Source organism: Haliotis cracherodii, unplaced genomic scaffold (genome assembly GCF_022045235.1).
Source record: "Haliotis cracherodii isolate W230 unplaced genomic scaffold, xgHalCrac1.p SCAF_2, whole genome shotgun sequence".
In the NCBI taxonomy this organism is placed as follows: Eukaryota; Metazoa; Mollusca; class Gastropoda; order Lepetellida; family Haliotidae; genus Haliotis; species Haliotis cracherodii.
Genome location: NW_027266275.1, coordinates 22,214,400 through 22,220,136, shown reverse-complemented (window position 1 = coordinate 22,220,136; position 5,737 = coordinate 22,214,400).

Below are 5,737 nucleotides of genomic sequence, written 5' to 3'. Positions count from 1 at the left end.
GAGGCGTTCTTTATGCATTGTGGCCTTACTGACGAAAACTAATTTTCGGGTTCAATTTAATTTATGCCTCAATACATATTTTCGAACATATCATTTAAGAGTGATTGTTTAGATCTGAACAATATAAAATATATTGTTTCCTCAGGAGCCGCAGCACGTTGAATAAACCATTTCCATAATCAATCAATTTCCATTACCGTAAACGATCCCGACCATAAGCATAGGTAGATGAATCACTATGATGATACCAGGTGTTCGTGCAAAAGTGAGCAGATCGTGCCCCATAGATAGCAACCGTAACAAACACACGCAAAGGCAAGTCAATTGATCACCTGAACAAACACGGGAATATATAGTAGGAGTCAAAATAGGGTATTGCATTGGACACCACTTTGGTCACTGACGCAACAGATTTGGAAAATGTTCTCCACATGTCTGCCATATAACTCTTAGAAAGCTTAAAATTTACTGAGGCTTTGCATGCTTAAACCCCGATCAAAAATCATGTAAGTAAGAGTGGTATCATCATTGAAAGAGCATGCTTGATTGAACATCAATATTTCTGAAATGTAGACACAAAAGGCTGGAACATTGCTCGACAGGAAAGTTGACTAAAGGAAAGTTGAAGTCATCCCTCTTGTCACCCAATCTTGACACTTTCTGGAACTGAATCCTTATAGATCTAAATATAAAACAGATAAAGCAGTTTCACTGGTCTCCTATTTTCTAGTTCATATGGGTAAATTAGTGAAACGATATCTGATAATGGAAATATCTGAAGCTTAAGTTAAACTTCTTGACGAAATTCACTTGCTTTGATTTTGCCAACAGGTAATGTCATATTCTACTGATATAAGATTCTATTTTGAACTACGAAAAAGCTTTGTTCTTTCAAAACTTACCCCTGTATCTTATACTAGCTGTCCGTTTCTCAATAAGAGACTCTGTATGGATCAGCATTTAAAACCATTTCTTGTTCCATAAAATTCAGGCGAATCAGAGACAAACAGTTCACTTTTTTTTACATTGTACCTCACGTTTTTTGTTGTTGTTGTTTTTGGGGTTTTTTTTGTTTTTTTTTGGTTTTTTTGTGGGTTTTTTTTTGGTTTTTTTTTTGGGGGGGGGTATATTTTTCCATTTGACTTGCATTTGCATGTGTTTGTGGCGAATGCCACCGGTGGTGCGGGATACGCTTTTATTACTTTCCCGTGAAGAGATCGCCCGTTTGATAAACATACAGCTGTATTACACATTGTGTAATAGGAAAACGCGTGCTTATGTACTCTCGGAACACGTTTCACGAACAAATATTGAAAGCTCTCAACATCCCCTGGCTTAGTCAACGACATTGCGTGTGGAGTTGATAGATCACTGAGAGGAGCTTATGCACACTCGATGACCCCAGCAACCTTGTTGCTATGCTGACGTCACATGGCATTGTTTCGCCGGTGGATCTGGCAACAAAATTCCACAAATTACGTCATCGGGTATTGTGACGTTATTATAAACTTTGATGTACGAGGCTCCGTTCCACAAGGCGATCGTATTGTACCGCAATGCCAGTCCTTAGTCCAAGTTAAAGTATATGAGTTGCGATAGTCTTAGCCCTACGATAATTTTGTGAATTCTAAAGGTAGACCGTTGTATGGTATTAAATTCATACGTTTCAACGTTTGACGTGTTTGAAGTATTATTCTGTTAAACTCAATTGGATTATGCCGTGGATCATGTAGGATCAGCCTATTCATACTCAACAGTATAATTCTAAAAACGTTATAAATGGCAAATAATAAATAAAATACTAAACTCGCTCCCGTGTAAATTTTTTTATGAAACTCGCGAATAGTTGTGGTATCTCACTCGCTTTTGCTCGTCAGATAACAGAACTATTCACTCGTTTCATAAAATTGGTATTACACGAGAGCTCGTTTAGTATTCTATATATCTTTTTCGCGAACACCTGGTATAATCACTTTTTGGTAATGATTTAAAAACACAGGTTTCAATATATATTATTTAAAATATATATTGTATCAAAAAGGCCATTCTTATTGATCAGTGATGGCCTAAGGTTTGTCTGTCGTACTGAAAATCGCAGGTTTCTACACCCGTAATTGCAAGACCATGCAATTTTAACATTTAACAATTTCTGTCTTTCAGTGCATATATTCAGCAAAAGGTATAAGATCTCTTCAGAAGATTTAAGATAGTCACTTGTCCACTTTCCAAGGTAGCCATATTGGAAGTCCTGTGACGATCATGCGCACGGTACCTACACCTGGCGAATGTCTCCGGAAGTGTCCCCGGAGTGTGACTGAACCCAGCTCAAGTATTCAAGCTGCAACCCGTGTTCCTAACATCATTTGCCTGTCAAATTGCTATAAATTAGGAGAATCAATGATGATGGGTGTACCATTACGTCCAGTCCTTCTTGATATTACCATCTCTCAAGCTCCTAGAGAAAGGCAATTGGAGGCGAGAAGGTGCTCAACGTCTCTGCTTAAAACATACTCTGTTAGATGGTCAGAGTATCAGAGCTAAGGGGATTAACTGGTAGAATTACCCCACGTCTTCACTTCACATCGGTGAATTTCACAAATACGTGCCCCGCGCCTCATCAACGTCTAAATGTTTTTGTCTAGGGACGTTCACAATTTAATTTTGTGTCCCTTCAAGAACTTCATTATCCGTTAAACAGTTAGGCGCTGCGACAGCGGACAAGCGGGAATCGGGGGCTGTATTTTCTGAACGTATTGAGCCCCGGCCATAAAAACAGCCCACGCTGACAAGTGAGGAATTGACCACGTGAGCAGGACAACATTGGCATTTGGAAATTCAATCCTAGGATAGAATACTCCCCTGACTTATTACTTTTTTCCTAGAACGTTTGTTGAATGAAAAAATGTTCAGGATTTTTTTTACAAAAAGTATTTTGGATCAATTTCATGACTGGTGTGTTCTACCGCGAGACCTATGACTATACTTCTTATCGTATAATGGTCCTTCGTTACCATTTGCTAACTGTTTACGTGAAGTTAATATATTTTTTTTTTCACACTTACATATACATACTTGTAAACAAAATAAATCATCTTCTTCAGTACGACTTCTAAATAATACAAGGAATACTCTATTACCGTGTTCGGTAAACAACGTTGACAAGAAATGAAGACATCAGATGTTGCATTCTTAAATTCTAAATTCATAACAAGAATTTCCCAGAAATCGTCGAAGACGTAACAAAACACTTACCAAGTCAAACAAAACAAACTACTTTATTCCATAGCTCATAGGGAACACTTATCACAAGCTAAAAAGTTTTATGCTTCGAGTTTAAAACTCTCTTCTCCATCGCCAGTTCTCCTCCATGTACGACTAAATTAGCTTCTTGACACGAACCTGTTTTCCTCGCGAGACAGTCGCAATTCAATTGTCCGTCCCTTCAACACATTCATTAGGGATTATCCGCTAAGTTCTTCAGCACAACACAACTCAATTGTCTCACGGAGTATTCTGATAGTCATCTACTCTCCAAGACAATGTGTTAGTCGATCAAGACGACAATCTCGTTACGGTCGGAACCTATATGGAAAAAAGACACATAATTGGGCAAGAGACTGCTCGGAGAGAATTCTTTGTAGGAACGGTATTTAAAATCTTGCCGAGCTTACGTATTGAGAAACCTGTATATGATCACATTTTAATAGTTAAATCCTTTAAATCCATGGACCAAATTTATCTTAAAGTCATTTAATTTGATATTACACAACCATATTTTTTAACTCTGGAGTAAAATGTTCAATGTTTAGCCAGGGAGTCATGTGAAAGTGGTCTGTAAAGTTTCAGAACCAGACAGTTGAATATCAAATAGGGGAAATATAAGGCTGTATAAAAAAATATATGTTTCACGGGCACATTTTTTTCAAAAATGGGGAGGGAGGTAGGACTTTATAATTTGATTACATTGAAAACAAAAGTGATGAGGGGGAAAACACGTTTAATTATTTTTCCAACAAAGAATACCAACCAACACAACTGGGCCCGCATTGAACTCTCTAATATAAGGTCACTTGTCAAGCATGTCGTAATCTCTTCTCTGGAAATTTTAATCTATTTTTTTTGGAATAAATATGACTGACGCGCAGGATTTAAAGTGACGTGAAACATTCTTTGCTTATCCTAATCATACTTAATTTATGTTACACTAAGAGACAGTATGATGACACTTTAGTGTTGCTTAGTACGGTACGTTTTCCCAACATTAACCATTTCATCGCAAAAACGGTAACTGTGAGGCATATATGATGGAATAAACGACTTGATTCTTTAATACCAAAAGACAATAAGTGAATTAATTATTCCGTCCCTGTCTAGTCAACGATCCCCTGCCGTAAAAGGCGGCTATGCTTGTTGTAAGAGGCGACTAATGGAATCGGGTGGTCAGGCTAGCTGACTTGGTTGATGCATGTCATCGATCGCAATTGCTCATGATATCAATAACTGGGTTGTCTGGTCCATACTCGATATTTTACAGACCGCCGTCATATAGCTGGAATATTGCTGGGAGCGGCGTTAAACAACAAACCAACCAATTAACCGATCCCCAGCCTAGAAGCCAGTTTGACCACTAAATACATTATCAACTTTATTTAGCCTTTTCTTACTAAAACAAATACTTAAGGAAGTAAAATATGTATAAATCCAAAACAAACGCTATCAAACACAAAGTATCAAATTCAGCTTTTAGTTCCCTTTTAGACTATTCAAACTAACACCTCATAAAGTAGAACATTTCAACAGTCAAATACGAACGCTATCATACACAAATTATCGAATCTAGTTCTTAAATTTACTTTTAGGGTTTTTTCTTACCAAAACAGTAAATTACTAATTTCAGAATATGAACTTGAATATGCACATATTCAAAGAGGAACTTTTTCAGAGAAAAGTGTCTTCTAGTTCAAGCCTGAGGAGAATGTATGTGAAATAATGTGTGCTAGTTAGACTAGCTTGTTTGTATTGCAGAGGTATTTCATTATAAGTGACTCGTGTGGTCGGGAAAACGCCGAGATGAATGTAGCCTTAGCCCCGTGTATCAAATCACTCCACCCCTATGTCTAATGAAAACTTCTGGACAGATTTCAGCACGGTTTTCTCACATTAATCAAATAAAATTAATCGTGAGCAGCATGTATACTTTCAACTCGTGCTTAATTAGCATGAAATTAGTTTCTGCACTAACCCAAAAAAGCAAATTAACCAACAAATTAACCAGTTACTTGGGTTATCCAATTCAACGGATATCTTTTGTGTTTTAATTTGCTAGCGCACAAGTTACACAAATCTGACAAATTAAATTCGTTTTTACAGAGTCGTGCTTACGGTATTATATAAATCAGTCTGGCAGATCCGTCGCCATATTTGTATGGAGAGAGAAATCTCAATCGTGTGCGCTTTTCCTCAACCCGCTGCAATTCATCACAATTCAGCGAACTGACGATATTCCTTAAGATGATCGTTAATTATATCTGGCGAGCGCTTCAAGTCACTAGCTTTCTGCTCCTCCGTGTTATTTCTCTCCTTTATAGGGACAAATAAATGGGCGTTCGTGTTCGTTTGTTCATGCCACTGTTCCACGTTGCCATCCTTGATCACTGTGTATCATTCATTTAGCCAAAGGTCGAACAGCCCGCATGCCAAGCCTGCCTTGCAAACTTACGCTTAATTACCTTTAGGT